The 20251-nt window shown below is 32.1% G+C and overlaps 1 protein-coding gene across 2 annotated transcripts in view; it reads right to left on the bottom strand.

The window, feature by feature from the left end:
- The window catches only part of LOC108903233 (ecdysone receptor), a 521233-nt gene that overhangs the window by 251948 nt on the left and 249034 nt on the right, over positions 1-20251 (bottom strand). For both annotated transcript variants that reach the window (XM_018705334.2, XM_018705342.2), the window contains exon 3: positions 19355-19390. The gene's annotated coding sequence lies outside the window, so the exon portion shown is untranslated. The remainder of the gene's footprint in view (positions 1-19354; positions 19391-20251) is intronic.

The raw sequence follows: 20251 nt of genomic DNA, 5'->3' as shown, positions 1-20251 counted from the left end.
TTTTTTTTTTAATTATTTCGTTAATGGCCATTGGAACGCCCTGTATAAATATTAAAATACGATTATAATATACAGACCTATAAAATAAAAGCATGGAATAGCCGGAATGGTCTAGTAAGACTGAAATGAATCCTGGAAGAGTGAGCTGAGTACGACTATGTTAAGAGCCGCGCCTTCCGAACTAGAACTAGACCAATTCGACAACCGGCAGTGCTCAGTGTTTAATTACGTTCCAGATGCGTGGCGGCTTTCACAGATTTAAAAAAAATAATATAAATAAATATTTATCATTTACCAGAAAGTAATATTTAATTATAATAAGTTTCAACTTTTTTAACAACGGTTGTATTTGATGTGAATTCGTAGGGATCTCAAACTCATTTCTTAGGAAATATGGGCTCGTCCATGGCCTCCCTTATATTATTATGGTGTCTAATATGCCCGCCATCAATCTAATTCGCCCCGATGTTAAATGAAGCGGTCAAGCGACGACATAGGGGTGCCCGCCTCACCTCGACACAATGCCAAGGGACGTGGATAATTGGAGAAGGGGAGCAGACTGAAATAGGGGAAGGTCAGGGAGATTACTGAATTCAGTGCCATTGCCAAATACCCGGGGATTATTATTAACATAATGCTGATGTAACAGACAAAAAGATCTTGACTGAACAGGAAAGTGATGATTGATGTGTTAAAAAGACGAAGTTGAAAAAAATGACAGCGATACTACGGTATGCTCTTATTTATTGCATTTTTTATTTTTTGATCGAATTCATAACCAATTTTTGTTAACAAACATTTGGTGCAATTCTTATGATTTCAGCGTTTTGACAATTTTCTTAAAAATATTGTAGATGTGAGATTTTATGGAATTTTGACACAATCTTAAATTATTAATTGGTCATATTAAAAATCTAAAAAATAAAAATTAGTGATATCTTCACTTAAATCCACTCTTGACCTAGATTTCACCGTTATCAAATAAAGTGCCAACCAGCTATTTTACAAAAAATATATAGATTTAAAGAAGTGTATTTCAGTTTAGTTCGCAATTATCGGTCATACTTGATAATAGCCAGGAATATTATAAAGTTGCTAAGCAATAAATCGTTCAGCTATTAAATATTTAATTTTTCTCTGCTGAAACCACTTTTTCTTGAGAATGGCGTCGTTAATTCTAGATGCCAAGAAACCAATTTATTCATTACAACCGATCGTCATTAAATGAAGTTGAAATCCCTCGCTCAAGTTTTAGAATTTTACGCACTTAAATTGTAAACTCGACATTCCCGTACGTGCTACACGGCGACGCAACCTTCACATGGGCACATCTGAGGTCATTAGGCATTTTTCACAGCCGTATGTGTTACAAAAATAACAACGGCGGCCTTGCAAGTTAAAAATTTGCTGGAATGAACAGATGCTCGCTAACCTCGGATTATTTATGATAATTACGGGCGAATTAAGCCTGAAATAAAATCCCGGGGCATCTGTAAAAAAATTATACGTTGATATAGAGTTTAAGTTTATGGTACATTACCCGGATTTAACGATTTTCAGGCCATGGATCACTTGACTGGGCGAAAAAGTAGTAACTTCTCTTAATTTTAATAAACACGCGTCTACGTCAATTTCAACGAAAATTATGTACCTGTGAAAACGAAATTGAAATGGTAATATGTTTTTTGCTTTATAGCTCAAGTAGAACAAAAAAAGGATGAAGAAATGCCGCCCTTGTACCGCTGTTTAATTTTATTATACTTATTTCTGCTTTCTTCCAAATTAAAATCTATAATTATTTCTACATTTCTATACAGGGTGTCGCAGAATATGTGGACAATCTCTCGGATGTATATAGGGGATGTTAAAACAACATGACAAGTTCCTATAAAAATTTTCTCTACGGAGATACAGGCTCATAAAGGATGCCTAAGAAAATCGATTCTTTGACTTTTAAAATACTTTGTGTAATTTAATTATTTTTTAATACGATGAATAACAGATAAAATTCTTTAAAAATTTACTCATGAAAACAATTTGGCTTATTTGGTTTGCCAGGGACGGACTAGCTGTAGCACAGTAATGTCATTTTTTCACACCATTTACGACAAGGGCACAAAAATAATATTTTTAGATAACTTGTTCTTAAACTAAAAAAGCACTCTTGGTTAAAACTGATAAAATGAACTGTTTTCGAGAAAAAACTATTTGTGTTTAATATGAAATGAAAAAAGCCACTTTTATTTACATTTGTTTTTTTCCTAAAAATAATACTTAAGTTGCACACAACAATTTCACGAAGCGAATGTGATTTTTTATCTTTGTCGTAAAACAAATTACGAAAGAAACTTTTCTTTATTTTTTTGTGTTAAATCATAAAAATTAACGATTAAAAAATTTAAACTTATACATTTTTTATTAAAAATTAAAAAATATATAAAATCCATTCATTTTTCTGACTGTTATGATTTTTTAATTTCTGAAACCATCCCTCAACTTCTAGCCACCCTAACTCTGTTAATTTTAATACTACAACAAAAAGCTAATAGACCATTTTTATGTAGAATTTTAAGCTCTACAACTTTTATAAGACGCACTTACCCCCTTTTCAGTTAAGCATCTTGAAAAATCCCTTTATTTAATCTTTTTTTACCCCTGGCCAGGGATTGAAAAAAAAATTACCGACATTTACTGTTCACCCGATATAATTATCGGGTGATTCAGTTTGATATTCGCGGCCTCGTATCTCTTTTATTTTAACAAATAGCTATAACAAACCATATATATTTTTAAATCGCCGCTAAACTCAATCAAATGACATTGTTAGATCGTCTCCATAGTAACATTATGTCAAAATTGCTATAGTCAACTGTTTTTGTTCAAATGGCACACTATACAGGGTGTCCGGAAATACCGTTCGAATAATTCTAGGGGTGATTCTACATGTTAAACTATGAAGAAAAGTTCATATGAACATAGGTCCGCAAATGCGTCATAAGGTTGCTATGGCGATTCAAAGATTGCACCGGGATATAGGTTTTATTTTATATCTCTGGAACCGTTTCAGATAGCCATCTGAATTNTGTTGTAGAACAATTTCCTCTGTCTGCGCCGTTCGGGTAGTACGGTTTCGTCCACAATCTCTCTTATTTGGCGTAAAATTACCAGTTTCTCTTAATCTCTGATGTAAACTGCTGAACAGTTTATCAGAAGGAAGCTGGCGATTTGGAAAAGTTTCTTGGTACAACCTCCGAGCTTCCAAAGCACAACCGTTTGCTTTGCCATACATGAAGTGCATGTCGGCCATTTCAGCAAAAGAGTATTCCGGCATTTTTTGAAAGACGAGAACAATGATTTTTTTCAATTACACTGTTATTAACACAATAATAATCGAATAAACTTTATTTTTAAACCTTATGTCAAATTCGTTTACCGTAACTACAGTAATTTGACCTTTTTCCATTTTCAACTTAGCACCGACATAAGCCTACTTTGATGTAGAAATTTTTATTATTGGGCGACCATGCATGCACTATTTTCTTTGGAGAGTATTTTCTCGAAAACGGCTAGCCTGACAGGTTTTCTACAAGAATACCTTTTTTATGTCATTTATACCGCGGAATCAGAATTTCTAAAGAAAACTGCAAAAATATGACGTTTAATAAAAATGTGAACAAATTAAATCGAGGCCTCCCCTGTCGGTACGCCCCTGATTAAAATAATAATTTAGTAAAAACACTGAAAAGTACCTACTATTAAAGGCAATTCATATGCCAAAATTCAGATGGCTATCTGAAACGGTTCCAGAGATATAAAATAAAACCTATATCCCGGTGCAATCTTTGAATCGCCATAGCAACCTTATGACGCATTTGCGGACCTATGTTCATATGAACTTTTCTTCATAGTTTAACATGTAGAATCACCCATAGAATTATTCGAACGGTATTTCCGGACACCCTGTTATATTTTTTTATCTATTCTGGATATATATCTTTTTTTCTGCGTTCAGCTATATAAGGAAGTCTATAGTTTCATCAGAAATATTGCCAGAAAAACAGCAAAAAAGATGAACCCTACTTTCAATAGCTTTATTCCATAAAATTATAGCCAGCTGCGGAAACAACTGAATTTTTACGTTTCTAAAGAACGATTTGTCAAAATAATTGACTAAATTAACTAAATTATAACATGAATACTTACAGTAAGAAAAACTAGATATGATTTTAATTTATGGAGAGGGTCGAAAGAACGCTAAAGCTGCCAGGTATTTATACCAACATCGTTTTCCGCAGAGACAACTTCCATCAGATAAAATTTTCGGAAAGTTAGCCAGGAATTTGTCGGCATATGGAAGTTTTCAAAAGAAAAGAAGAGTTTTTAAACCCAGAAGGGCAAGAGACGAAGAACATTCGATAAAGATGTTAAATGGCCTGCTAGATCTTCGGATGTCACTCCTATAGATTTCTTTCATTGGCCTTACTTACCTAAATGATATGGACGACCTTAAAAATAGATTAAGAGTAGAATGTCGGAGATTAAATGAAGAAACACTAGAATGTGTTTGTAGAGGAGTGATAAACAGAGATATTCTGAGTTAGGAAGCAAATGGAGGTCATTTTGAACATTTGAAATAAGTATTATTTTAAATTGTTATATTATTATCGTATTAATATTAATAAATAAAATATGTTACTTTAAAAAACATAGTAGCTTGTTTCCGCAGCTGGCTATAATTTTTCAGAATAAAGCTACGAAAAGTAGGGTTCATTTTTTGCTGTTTTTCTAGCAATATTTCTAATGAAACTATAAACTTCCTTACATAGCTGAACGCAGAAAAAAAATATCTTCAAGAATTGATAAAAAAATATATAATGTACCATTTGAACAAAAACAGACCAATATGATATTTTAATAAACATTGCAAAAATGTAAACACACCACAAATCTCAGCTGCGACTTGCGCTATCCTCCGCTTTCAGACAGCTGAAAAAGTGAAACTGTATCATCTAACTCCAGTCCAATATTTGATATCACAAGATCTTCCTGCAAGATCACAGTTGTGTCAGCAACAAAATGACGATCCCACATTAAATCACCTTTCTAGTTTACAAAGGTATGTTAATATTCAAGAATAGCTGAGCAATAACACAAGACTCATTTCATAGTATCAAAGAGCAACAGAGAACTTAATTCAATGTAAGATTCAATTTGATTAAGAGGTTGAGAATATATAGCGAAGTTTATAGTGGTTATTTCGAGAATCTTTTGTAGTTAATTATGTAATTATAATTAACATTTTCTTTCCTTTCTATTTATTATTGTATACGTAAAACCTTTATATTTCACAGCCCTGTACGTTTAATCATTTTTGGAATTGCCATAATATAAAGTCAGTGTCATCAATATTCCCTTAAGTGTAACATTATCAATGAATCACCCTGTATATATAAAGGATTAACTAAAATTTAACTATAATACAATTATTACCTATATCTAATCAAATAATGTAAATGATAAGCAAACAAAGGTATCAGTTAATCAACTTGGTGTTTTGCGAAATAGAGCGCTTGCGCCACCGATCGATTAACACCTATTTACTATTTAAATTGGTGTTTAATATCGGACTTTTATTTATAGACTTGCGCCAAGGATCAACGAAACTTTCAAGGCAACGCCTGCGACTCGATTTACTCATTAGCGCATTGCGAAAATCAAAAGCAGACTGCAAAATATTTGCGTTATAGATTGCACGCGCCGGGTATCTTGTTTACCTGTTACCTTGCGATACTGCACATCGGGTGCAGCTGCATTCGCGCAGCGCGCCTTGATGGTTCTGTTAATAACAAACGACGGCGTACGGTACGTCGATACGATATTCAAACAAGTAGTACCTTCAAAACAGTACATTTCGGAAATGATTTAGAAGGGTTTTCAGATTTTTTTTTTTTTAAATACGAATCTAAGTACTTTCAAGGTCAAACAAAAAATAATTTTACAAATGAACCTTAGAAGGGTTGAATCAGTATACAACGATTATTTTAGATTTCTTCTAGACAAAAAAAATAGCCATAAACTTTCATGACATGAAAATGAAAATTTCCAAAAACTCTCAAAAAAATAAGTGCTAAAAATTAAGATAAAAATATCGTTTCATATATACGTATTTGAATCCGCTAAAAAGCTGATCCTGACTGTTTTTTTGTGCATTGTATATTTTGGCAAAAAATATCAAAAAATATATTATAAATATCTGCATATTAATTATAAACAAGTTGCTTTTTATGGCAACCCATTTTAGCAAATTTAGCTCTGGGAATTTGGTTTTGGTCGTCCAGGAATGGCTTTGAGAGGGTCGAATTGTTCAGATTTTTCTGAACCGAAAATTTGTATTGTGTCCAGTAAGAAAATTTCGCACAAAGATTGTAATGGAAATTAAAAATCACAACTGACATTTTGAAGTTAATTCGATGAAATCAAAATTGTAATAAAAGCCGTGTCAGCCATGCCAACTGTGTTGTTGCTAATTTATTGTCAGCAAAGACAACGTGAAATATCAGATGTGCTAAAAAATTTCAAACAACGAAAGTTCTAAAAAGGACAAATGGGAGAGCTTTGAAAAGTAAAACGCTCGGTAAGATGTATGTAATTATTGCAAAAATTTATGTCATATTCAAAAAAATTCAAGAAAGCTGCGGCAGGTATTTTTTCTTTTGGAAACACCGGAAGGAGTTACAAGTAGTGACATAATTTTCAAAATATTCAGTAACTTGGAACTTCTGGAGTTTTTCATGAAAGTAACCTTATTAATATTCACAGAATATTTATCTGTAATAATTAAATCCTTAACCTAAGAATCATTATTCCATATCAAATCTTATTCAAATATGGCGACTTTCTTTTTAATTTTAACACCCTGTATCTTGAAAACTATCGATCTGCGGACCTATGTTCATATAACACTTTTGTGTTCGAATCACCCCTTAAATTTAGTCAACGTACTTAACACTTTACATTAAATAATTGTCTGGGGCTAGGAGAATATTTTGGTTGTTGATTTCAAAATATGCCAGAGAAAATGTGAAGATATAAGTAATTCAAGTAGTAAAAATTCAATGTTCAGTACAAGGGAGATTTGTTGTCCTTTTTTATTCCAAGTTAGAATAAGTGATTTTTTTGTTATGTTTTTTTTGGCAATTTGTACCAAATAAATGTAATAGACCAATTTCAAATATCATCAGTAAAATCGATGAGATTTTTCATAAATTTTCTGTCAACTTAACTCTTTCTATTCTAGGCTTTACCAATTTAGGAACTTTTTTTAACAAAACACGGAGAAAAAGAATTTCAGGTGCCTTTCCAGACTTGAAAGGTAATTGAAGGACAATTACCAAATTTTAAAAGTTTAAGTTGAAAAAATTTGAATTTGTCCCTACCACCCCCAGAAAAATATACACGGAAATTGTTATTTTTTAATTAGTTTATACTGTTTGGAATAGACAATGTCTGTTTATTTTGTTAGGAGAACCTTTTTATTTTAAAATGTCCACAATTGCAAACTTTTCAACCAAATACGAAAAAGTTAAAGTTGACGTGAGATTTATTTATAAATGCTCTCCCCCCCCACTCATTTGAGACGCCAGGGACGAATTTTTTCTAACCATTCGGTTCGCAATATAACAATAATACTCGGTACGAAATTTCATTATTTTATCTCGAATAGCATGGATATCTGGAAAAAAATTCAAGGTGACATAATACTTTTTCTCTTATTTTCGTATCGTAGAGTGCGCTGGTAAAATACTGCAAGCAAGTTTCTGTGTACCTCGAGCAAAGCAAGATTTTTTCGGATGCACTATCTCAGAATTGCAATGCAATATTTTCGGGCAGGGCGACGTCGATGACGTCAACCTCTTGACCGAATCGCGCCCAAGGTCACGCCGGCTCGGTCACAGCCCACTGCACCGGACAATTATCTCACTGTTGTGCTGCCGCCGAATGCAGGCATTATCTTGCACTGATATGGGGGTACAGGTCCGGCTTGGCCGTTTGGCTACCGATTATAACTAATTGTTTATTAAAAAGAAACCTTTCTTTCCTTTATTATATTATAAACGAGTGGATTCATGGTCAGTGGTCCAAAATGAAAGTAATATTATTTCATTAATAAAGATAAAGTTGGACATACTGCATATTTTTATATTATTACGAACTTTGTTTTATAAATTGACAATTTGTAGCAACATGGTAAAGTTGCGAAAAAAAAAAGAGAGAATTTTCGGATAAAATCGCTTACATCCTCGAATTTACCCCGAATGAAGGTAATGTTGAAGGATATAAGAAGGAAAATGTGTATTGTATTGCCTGAAAAACAGGTTTCAGTGTTATTACTTGACATTTAGTAACAACCCTCGAATTTGGTCACTGTGCTGTTTAGATTTAGAAGGAAATTATATAAACGTTAAAGCATGTATATAGGGTTCAGAAAAAGAACAAAAAAAATAAATATTTATTCTTTATGGTGCTACACGGACAATAACTGGTATTTACTTCAGGTTATATAAATGAGCATTGAAAGAAACTGAGATTTAGTGTTTTTATACTACATAATTTATTCATTATAAGTCAACATATAATCGATATTAATATTGTTTTTTTTTTGCAAAAGAAATCAACCATAGGTTATTACATCATCCATTACTTTTTATAATTGAATCGTCAGTCCAAAAGGAGTTTATATTTTATTCAATCAAATGATTAGTTTGATTTCCATTCGTAAATATACAGGGTGATTCAGTCATAATGTCATTAATTTTAAGCACGTATTTGGAAGGCCTAATAAAGACAAAAAGTCGAAAAAAAAATACCTGACCTTTTAATAAATAAGCAAAATACCCCTTAACTCCCGTTAATTCGCAACAAGGAATGCGCTGGCGGACTATAGAGCGCTCGAACATTGAAGCGAAACAGCTGATATCCCCAGTGGTCTTGAATTTTGCAATTGGTTTCAAAATCAAAGTGCAGCCGATCCCAATTTTATTAACAAAGTGCTATGGATGGCTAAGTGAGTATTTTTTTAGCCGTATTATCATTTTAAATAGGTAGGTACCATACTACTCTTTGAAAAGCAATAAGTCACATAATAGTGAAAACGCAATATTAAATACACTAAATTGTGATAACTTAACATTCGAAAACAGTTATTATCCTTATACTTACATTTGTTTTTACTAAAAAATAAATAATACTTGTTAATATTTAAAATGTAAAAAAAAATTTCATTCATGTGTCTAAGTAAAAAGTTCTGTAAAACGTATTAAAAGCTAGGTTAATGACCGATATATTACGGTAGGTCAAGATTCCTCTCGATAAACTTTTGTGGATCAGTGGTCAGAAGCGGTTCGAAAAGGGGAAAATATTTTTTTCCAACGTAAATATGCATTTTAAAATCATGAATTCGCATACAACTCATTTTTTCCTATCTTCCCTTAAAATTAATGACATTATGACCGCATCGTCCTGTATATTGACTGCAATATTCGAGGAATACTGAACATAATAGGGAGTAGCATCGGCTCACTGATTGTGAGGTAAAAAGGATACTGCTTTCTCCGTTTTCATGTAAAATGTTAAATTTGAAGAACAATTTCCTCATCTAAATTTACAAATATTTTCCTATTTATATAAATGTTTGCCTTGCAGTGTTCATTTTTGAGGTACATGATGTTAAAGGCTTCAAAATCGTGAAACTTTTTATTTCAAAAATAATAGCGGCGCAAGGAAAAATGGCTAGCTAGCATACCTGCTCCATATCCACCATAGAGGTTAGATTTGAGGAGTCATTTTTTCACATTCAAAGACATTACATTCATGTGTTGCAGTCAAAAATTTTACATAGGTAGCTTTTGTGTCTTAAAAACTGTATATCAGAAAAGATTCATAAATTTGGATAGGGATTTTTTAATATATCTCTGTGGAACCGTGAAATATAAAGATAACTAATTATTTTTACTAAAAGACTTATCCTTACTGATTCCAGCAAGTTTTATTTTGATACAGTTTCCTTACTGAAAACAAAAACCAGTTGAGAAATCAAGCGTATACAAATATTTTCAATTTAAATATAGCAAGTGATAAAAAAATCCACTTAACGATAACCGATCACCTTCACTGATAAACCAAACAAAATCTAAAGGCCATGGTTCGATGGAAACATAAACAGCAGAAAACTTAACACTTAAACATAAACATTTAAAACTTAGAATAAATTAGCTAAAAAAATAGTACATTCAAAATGAGAATAGCATATTTATTACATCCCCCAACACTGCCAGCTTCACGCTTCATAAAACCTGTTACAGAAAAAGTACAGATTCCACTAAAACACTAGGAAAGGGACACATCCTAATTTTTTATTGGTCAACTGCGCAATCTACTCCCACTTCACCGGTACCCCTTACAAGAACTTGAGCTACCGAAGTAGCAATTTATTTTTAATACAATGGATCTAAAACAAAGCAACAAATTGAATATGAAAACCGAATACGCAAACAGCAATGTGCTCCTTAAAAATCCATTTGCTTTATCCACCGGTTTCAGTTACGCTGAAATGCACCATTTTTGCGAATAAGGTAAAGAATTTATTATTCGGGACAACGTTCGGTACCTAATTTAGCTTATAACCACGGCGCCAAGAGCCTGCCACCGTATATAAGCGGAAGCTGTATGAATTCGAAATATCGGTGCAGAATTCTACACTGAGAAAACGGATCCTTTTCTCAATGACATACCCTTCAAGACAAAGATACACTCTATTAAGTATTCCTCAATATACAGGAGTTATAATTAAATATGATTGAGGATATAATATTTTACGATTGATTTTTTTTTTCAAGGGTCTATTCACAGCCTCTTGGATTATTCCTACAACTTTGTAACACATATAGACATCCATTGCACTTATCTGCTGCAGCAGCATTTGAACCAATAGACGAATACTTACATCAACCCGTTCTAATTTTTCAGCCGTGCCTTCGACACTTCGACTACCACAGCTCCTATTGCTGTGTTACTACATTTTATAATATAACTATCTAAAGCAATCGTTTTAATTGTAAAGTCATGTCAACTTAAAAGTATATTAGTGTTAAACTATATGCTGATTTATAATTGAGCGATATGGAGTATATCAGTTTTTTCAATATGTGCTACCTAAATTTATATAAAACTGAAATAATAACCAAAATTTTAATTATTGATATCCAAAAAGCTACAACAAGTGTAACTGTGCAGGGTGATTCAGTCATGTCATTAATTTTAACTACGTATTCGGAAGGCCTAATAAAGATAGAAACACGAAAACAGAAATTTACTGTAGCTTTTACAAAATAAGAACTACCTAAACTCCCGTTGCCCTACTTTGCATCACATTTGCTGACTGGGAACGCACCGGCGCACTACAGAGCGTTCGAATGTTGAAGCGAAACAGCTGATTTCCTCAGTCGTGCAGAGGATTCCCATTTTATTAACAAAGTGCCATGAGCGAATGAGTGAGTGTTTTTTTAATAGTATGTACTGTCATTTTAAATATGTAGGTACCATACTAGTCTTTAAAAGCAATAAGTCACACAATAAGGTAGGTATACGTACTACAAACTGGATAATTAATTGACATAGTACTAAAAACTCATATCCAATTAAAACAGTGAAAACGTTAACAAATATTAAAAGCTAGGTTAATGACCCTGTATATTACTTATATTATGGGTGCCAAAATTGTGATATTTATAATTCTGTAAAAAGTTCACATAAAAATAAATGTAGGAAAAGTATTAATATTACCCAGCTGCAATAGTAACGATTGATTCTTCTATGGGTTTTTCCGATTTTTACAATAAATCAACTTTAAAATACCTCTGTTTCATACAATGCTAAAATCACACTATATATCTCTCAAGTAAAATCACTTATTCCTTAATTGTAACAACAAAAGACTGTTCTGAATAAAACAGTGCAACTCCTCTCAAAAAATGTTTTTATGTAGAGGACCCTTTATTATTATTAATATTATAAAAACTACTGAGAATATCTTCCATTTTATTGCTCGAAACGCACAATAATCTATCTAGTTATGCATAAAACTAAATCGGCACTTGATACTCTTCGGCAGATCAAAATCTGGATAGGATCCTGTCAATACGAAGTCAAATTCTTGTTTTTTTCCCTCTTCACTGAATCAGTTAGCTATAATATTAAGGGCTGTTTTTTTAACACTTTTCTTGATGCGGGTTTTCGAAATCATCATATGTATTTGTTTTTACAACTGTCAAAATATTTCCCTAAGGTATTTACAGGGCGTTAAATATACCATGGAGTTTAATTTTATTCAGAGTATCAAAAAAAAATAACAAATATTTCGTGGCAGCGCTATTCATTGTCAAAATTCATTACACTATTTTTCTAATGTATGAAAAATTTAATATGTATCTCGTTGATATGAACTAAAATCCAAACATTACTAAATATAGTCTCAATAAAACGTGCGCCTTATCTGTAGGATATTTCCGTTTATTTAATCAGCAAGGACACACATATTTTGACAACAAACAACTTCGTATTTATCAGAGCTAAAAATTAACGGTACTATCAGTTAAAATACGCATTTTCTTCATAAATTCAGTAATTGTCTCAATAACATAAACTAATTAGCATTTTACTTTACGAACATTACAATGCTATTCTAAATTGCAGGGCTATCAGCTGTAATGTTTAACGCAAACTATACTTAAATCAGGATGTCCCACGTAAAACGAGCTCTGTTTCTAATAAAAGTTGAACCAAATAAATTTATTGACATATTAAAGTTAAATTCGATTATATCCAACGTAAGACGAATTAGGACACCCCGTATAATAGAAAATAATTTTAAAATATGAAAGAAAAAATTGATTTTGTAAAACTACTATTTGCAACACTTTCTTGTATTACTGACATTACCAGAGCTGTGGAAGAATTCGCATTATGCGGAACAACTTATATCACTAAATCAAAATGTATTAATTTTCAACAAATTTATCAACGTACAGCAATAATCAGCTCTTTGTCTTTCTCTAGAATGACATGGATTCTATTTTTATCAAAATATTTTTGCTGTGTGTGTAATTCATTCAGTCGTGAAGTTAATTTACATTACATAATAAAATAAACTCGCTTACTGGGAAAACTATGCGGGTATTACACTATTACCCACATTCATTAGTAGAGGTAGAATCATTACGTACTAGTCTCTTATCGCCAGTCTGGCTCAGATGTATTGCCAGCAATGAAACTAATGATACTTGTAATTGCGAGATACAATCGAAGATACAGATAGATCTTAAAATGGTCATATTATTGCACGGAGAAAAAAGTAATTGCCATGTTCTGGAAGTACATGTAAAAATTGCAAAGTGCTCATAGTTATGAAGTAAACTAAAGGTATGTTCAGACCGCTAAGCATTCAAAGGGTTCAAGAACATTGCAAATGTTGATGAATAGCATATAGTACATTTTTAATGCATATAATGAGAATCAGCCAAATGGAATAAATTCAATAATGGGGCGTGTGCGAAAAAACGCTCGGACACGTTGATTGATACCTTTAGCTGCGCATTTTTTCCAACAAAAACTTTTTATAAGGGGTGTATCATATAACAGTGGTCAATACAAACTTTCTTATCTTAAATGCAATACCCTGTATATTATTCAATTTTTGGATTCTTCAGAAAATTCTAGACATATTTCATGTACAATGTTTTATACTCCTATCTTCAACTGTTTCGGAAATATTAAGTGTTTTCAGATTTATTGCAAAATTTAATTAAAAAAAGAAAATATTTGATTACAGAAATTCGCTACAACACACTCAAAAATTAATAAGTAATACTGTTTATTTATTGATAATGTAAAAAAGCAAAAAAAACATTAATGTCAATGTAGAATATGTTCAAAATGCTCGCCGCAAACGTCTTGGCAACATCCTAATCTTAAATAGAAATTTCTTCTAACTTTACTCAACATCTCAGGCGTGACCGATGTAATCGCAAGCCATATTCGTCTTCTTAAGTCAGCGAAGTGAGGGGTTTAGTTTTGTATACAATACTTTTGACATATCCCCATAAGAAGAAGTTTAATGGCGTCAGATCAGGGGATCGTGCTGGCCATTCCATCAATCCTCGCCTCCCTATCCACCGACTTGGAAATATTCGGTTAAGGTACTGCCGAACATTGATTTGGTAATGGAGCGGTGCTTCATCTTGCTGAAACCATATCATATTCGCTTATCCCTAGACCAATAACAGAAATTTTGACGATTAGCATGACCGTAAAGTGTAAAAGTGCACTCATCAGAAAACAAAACATGTTCTAATTGGATCACATTATTATCTACCATTTTCATCATTTGTTCACAAAAATACCTTCTCCACTTCTTTACTAAATTAACAGTATTACATAAGTATTAGTTTTTGAGTGTATTGTATCGCATTTCTGTATCAAATAATTTTCTTTTTTAAATGTTAATTTTGCAATAAATCTCAAAACACTTAATATTTCCGAAACAGTTGAAGGTAGATATAGAACATTGCACATGAAATATGTCTAAAATTTTCTGAAGTATCCAAAAATTGAATAATATACAAGGTGTTGCATTTAAAATAAGAAAGTTGGTATTGATCACTGTTACATGACACACCCTGTATAAAAAGTTTTTGTTGAAAAAAATGCGCAACTAAAGATATCAATCGACGTATCCGAGCGTTTTTTCGGACACGCCCCCATTTATTTATTATTGAATTTATTCCATTTGGCTGATACACACTGTATATGTCTGTATATCCTTAATTCTTGTATTCGCATAAGTTGAAAACAAACAATACTAATTGGAAAACTAAAAGGGAGTGATTAAAAGTNCTAAAGGTATGTTAAGACCGCTAAGCATTCAAAGGGTTCAAGAACATTGCAAATGTTGATGAATGGCATATAGTACATTTTTAATACATACAGTGTGTATCAGTCAAATGGAATAAATTCAATAATAAATAAATGGGACGTGTTCGAAAAAACGCTCGGACACGTCGATTGGTATCTTTAGTTGCGCATCTTTTTTCAACCAAAACTTTTTATACAGGGTGTGTCATTTAACAGTGGTCAATACCAACTTTCTTATCTTAAATGCAACACCCTGTATATTATTCAAATTTCGGATTCTTCAGATAATTCTAGACATATTTCATGTACAACACTACACTAATTGGAAAACTAAAAGGGAGTGATTAAAAGTCATATTAGCAACGATTTTGAAATTCCTTAAAGTCTTTTTCCAATAATTAATGAAATAAAAAAGAGGTGCCTAATCATTTCCAAAAAGTCCCTAAAATCGTGGTAAAACAATTCCAAAATAATTTTCAAATGAAATCTGAACCAATTGAACTTAACTTCACTGGCTGTAGAAAATACGAGATATACAGATATAAAGATATCAAATTACTTATCAAAATTGAAATACTGAAACAAAATATTCAAACCTGCCATCATAAATGACTACTTGCCTTCGAAAACATAAAAGTCTCATTATTTTGAATATTTCATGCAATGTTACTAAAGTTATTCCAAATAAAGGAATTTCATACATAATAGTAAAATGAAAATGATCACTGAAAAAGATAACTAAAAAAATACTTAAAACCAGAGAAAAAAATTTCAAATTGGCTGCACTACGTGAATCTTGCCATATTTCAAATTTTCTGAGTAAATGTAATTTATATACAGGGCTGGAAAATCCACATGGTCCATCTGCCTTTACATGAGAGCGGCAAAGTAAAGTTAAGAAATTCGTGCGATAGACAAGGATGACTGTAGTGAAGACGTGTCATAATCTGAATAGTCACCGCCCGTTTCGGGTTAGAACTATTCAGATTATGAAACGTCTTCAATGTCTATCCATATATATCATCCTTGTCTATCTCACGAATTTCTGTGACTTACTTCATCGCTCTCACGTAACGGCCGATGTACCATGGGGACTTTCCGAACCTGTATAATTAATTATCTGAATTTTCCCTGACTTTATTTTCTGGGTGTTACGTAATAACCTCTCTGCCTCTATTATCTTTCATTTCGGTATAAATATCCTGATGACACGACACTGACTGCTAGTTACTATCGGCATTTCATTTTATTTCCGATCGCTTCGATATTATTTGTCTCTGTCTCTTCCACTTTCTGCGATTTTTCGTCTGATTTCCTCTAGTACTAGTGAATCACACGCCATGACCAACAACAACACACACACACACACACACACTCGCATACACACGTGTACAAAATAAAATATTGCGGTCTGTTCTCAGAAACTACTAGTTCTCCTTGTCTAATTGGCTGGTTTTTGCTCTATTTCTAGACCCAGCGTCTCCATGTCATGTCGTCCTTGCACGTTCCCAACTTTCATTAACACTAATTACAACAGAGGACAGTGGCGCGAAAAACTTTTTGGCTAGAGGAGCAAATGAATATTAACTGAGGTAATTTTCTATCATTGGCGTATAAGTAGTTGTAGAGAATTAAGTAAATAAAAAAACAATAGACTCGTATATTAACAAATTTTTATATTTTTCCACTTATAAAACATGGCATAATCAACTTCGACACGTAACAGTTTAAGAAATTAAAATAAAACGAATTCTTATTTGTTGTTTCTGTGAAAAGATGAAAAGTGAAATTGTTTTTTTAATATCAAAAAATTGTTAAAAAATTTTAAAAACAGTACTGTTGCTCCTGAAATGTTACATTATTATCAAATTTCACATTTTTATAAATTGATTGATACAATAATTTGCAGAGTTTAATGCTTACAATTTATTCTTTCATGTTCAAATTTTACTTCGTACATATTGTAAAATAATTTTTATTTTTTTACTGTTTCTAAGAGTTGCTCCAAAACGTCCATTTTTTCTCAGAAATGTCGGTGTTAATGTTATCGACAAAATACCTTTGTGTAAGATTTTTTAATAATTTTAATATTAAGTAAAAAAGTCGCGAACAATTTTTACCTATAACAACAATTCCAATTTTAATTAATTTAATGATGATTGTGAAAAACTACTCCGCGACTACATGCCCTGACCCGCATTGAATTACACCTCCAATATCTAGTAAATAGCTAAGGCCAGGAGAGTTACTAGATATAGACCGGTTTCGAATTTATTTGTTCTCGACAATGTGACGCAGGTGTTTAATGATTTATCATTTGGATTTCTATCTAGACAAAATCATTACAAAGGTACATAACAATGCTTTGCTCAGTAGGCATAAAGTAGCAATTATATTTAAATATTATGAATGACATCGGCTCTATAGGTTATATCTATCAGATATTTAATAAGTGTACCAAAGTAAACAAAACAAAAAAAATACTAACCAAGTTATAGTAGAATATTAATTAAAAAGAATAATTTTGAGGTTATGTAACTCCTTTGCCAGTGAGTTTTAGAAAATCCGTTAAAAGAACTAGTACTAGTGTTTCAAACGGTAAGATTTCTCCTCCTGTTTGCGAAGATCCCGTACATCCAACATAAGTATCAAAATTCAGTAAATTTATATAGAAATTTAGACGTTGCAAAAATTAAGACATCTGGAGGTAAGACAAGAAACAAAGCCACGATCTTTAAAACTGAAACATCTTTTTATTTGGAAAATAACTTATTGCCCCTTTCTCCCCCACCCAGACGCCCATGGCAGTGCAAAGGATCTCGGTGGCAGAGGCCACAGCAACAGATTACCAACGAAAATATGTCTTTTGTGTACGCCGCGTCTCGTGACAAACGACAGCAGCCCACGCCTAGTGATTATGATTAAATTTATGTATCAACTTGTTAGGGGAAACTGGGGCAGAATGAATTATGTGCCCGGTTAAGTTTATTATTTATTACGCGATTAAAAATAAGCAGCGTAAAAAACAAGGGATAAAAAAGAAATGATTTCTGACAATGATATTCAGAATAAATTTCAAATATGGCATTGCAACATTTTGTTTTTTTCTGTACAGAGGAATTATAAGGAATTTCTGTTAATATTTTAGGAACTGGATCGATTTGTAAATATATATTTTAAGTTTCATGTTAAAAGTTGTTGATAACTTATGAAACAATATATTTATAAATAAAAATCTTCAACAGACACCTTACATAATTTTCGAAAAGTTTGAAAAATGGGTCTTAAGAGTGATGGCCAGCTGTTTTCTATTACGAGTAGAATTGTCAAATATTCTATATTTTAGTAGTAGATGGTATTTTTGGTCATTTTTATTTAAAAAATAAAAAAGCCCTGTATAGACGGGAATCATTTTATTACACGGTGTTCAAAATGGAGAGGGTTTTTTAATTTTAAGTAGGATGCATTAATATCTAATAAGTATTTTCAATAATTAATACAGTTAAAATTGCAAAATGGTGCTTACAACTAAAAATCATTAAAAACTTATCGAGAACTTCTGGAATACATAAAAAGAGGTGAATAGTTGTGGGAAAAGATAGCGTGCCGCCCACTTATTTGTTTCGTTTTTTGGTGGTGAAAAGAACAATTGTTTAAGTTAACTGCACAACGATTTGGGAAAACAGAGCTAGTTGAGCGGAGTCAGTGGTTTCCAAAATGTTCCTTCGTATTATTGTGGCCAGCAGATAATAAAATATATATTTCATTTATGCCAATCGAATTTTTTCACCTATATTTTTTTACTCTTCAAATATCCTTTTCTTGTTATACAAATACAACCACTATATTTAAGGTATTTTACACACGATAATGCCAGTTTTTTGTCACAAAATCCTACCTATTAATCGGGACTCCACAAGTGCCTATACATATCTTATGAAAGTAGCAACAAATTTGTACACAAATGTTTATCAATATTTTGTTTCACAATAAGAAATTGTAAATGAATCAATGAAGTCTCAGTGATGGAGGATCACACAATTTTGTGATTTAAAAAACATAAATTTTCTGTTTGAATCTCATTTAAAATGTATAATTTTATAAACAAATACGGAATTAAAAACATTGTAAGACTGAAACAACGATAATTATATTATTTTTTATTTTTTAGTTCCTGTGCTTTTGAATTGATGGGCTAGAACTTTTTTCGATTCAATTTATTTCTCTAGGATTGTTTTTTAATAACAATCATTTATTTGAAAAAGGCTGTAGGCCAATTCCTTTTAACCCAGCTATAATTGATTACGTTTCAGACCGATCTAATCATAAACTGAAAACTCAGACAAATGACTATTATGTGCCGTGTACGGACAAATTGTATACTCACATTGAAACAGTCTTCAGGAAAGAACATCCGTTAGTCCTGCAACAACAAAAAAAACCATTACAAGCTCGCTCGCCTAAGTGTATAATTATTTCATCATTAGCCTTAACAAGACCATCGTAGAACGAGCAAATTGTGTTACTTTTAATTTCCTTTGTATGAGCCTTCATAAAAAGTAACATCGGAGGCTGCAGAACCAGAAAGAAAAGAAAGTAAAAGCACACGGTAACGTTGGGTTTGCAATAAAACGTTAAGCCTAGTCCAGATCTATGTGGTTTTATCCGCAAACGTACAAAAATGATAAAAACTTTATTAAAAACTATTTGCAAATATTTGCGTAAAAAACACTTACGCAAATGCAAACGTGTGTTTTTAAAACTTTTGTTCTCCATTCTCGACGGAAATAAAAATTTTTAAACACATTTGCTCGCAAAGATTGTTCAAACAAGATCAAGGTTCGCGAATTTTTCCTCGTTTTTTTTTTTGGTCAAAATTGGCAGTCGAAAATTTAAAAAATGGTCCAAAAAATTTCAACGTGTTCTTTACCCAATTTTAAAATTTGCTCTCTTGAGATTTTCCGAGAAATCTCGCTTTTTTCGAGTATATCCATCATAAAAATCTGATGTCCCTATTTTACGATTCAGATATATTCAAATTACCTGAATCACACCAAATTCCCCATTGCTGCACTGCACTGCTAGGCAATTTGTCAATAACTTGTTAACAATAGAGATTTATGACCATTTGTCGCCGAGATATCGATTTATTGAAGACAAAAGGATCCTTTTCCATTAAAAGTCCGATATTTCGATGAAAAATGGTCGTATTAAAATTAAAAAAAAAAAGGAAATTGAAGCTGAATAAACAAGCTATCTGATTCATGCTAAGGCGTAGCTGAAA

The sequence above is a fragment of the Anoplophora glabripennis genome, unplaced genomic scaffold (assembly GCF_000390285.2).
Source record: "Anoplophora glabripennis isolate ALB-LARVAE unplaced genomic scaffold, Agla_2.0 scaffold12, whole genome shotgun sequence".
NCBI lineage: Eukaryota > Metazoa > Arthropoda > Insecta > Coleoptera > Cerambycidae > Anoplophora > Anoplophora glabripennis.
This window is presented reverse-complemented; position numbering and strand designations above follow the sequence as displayed.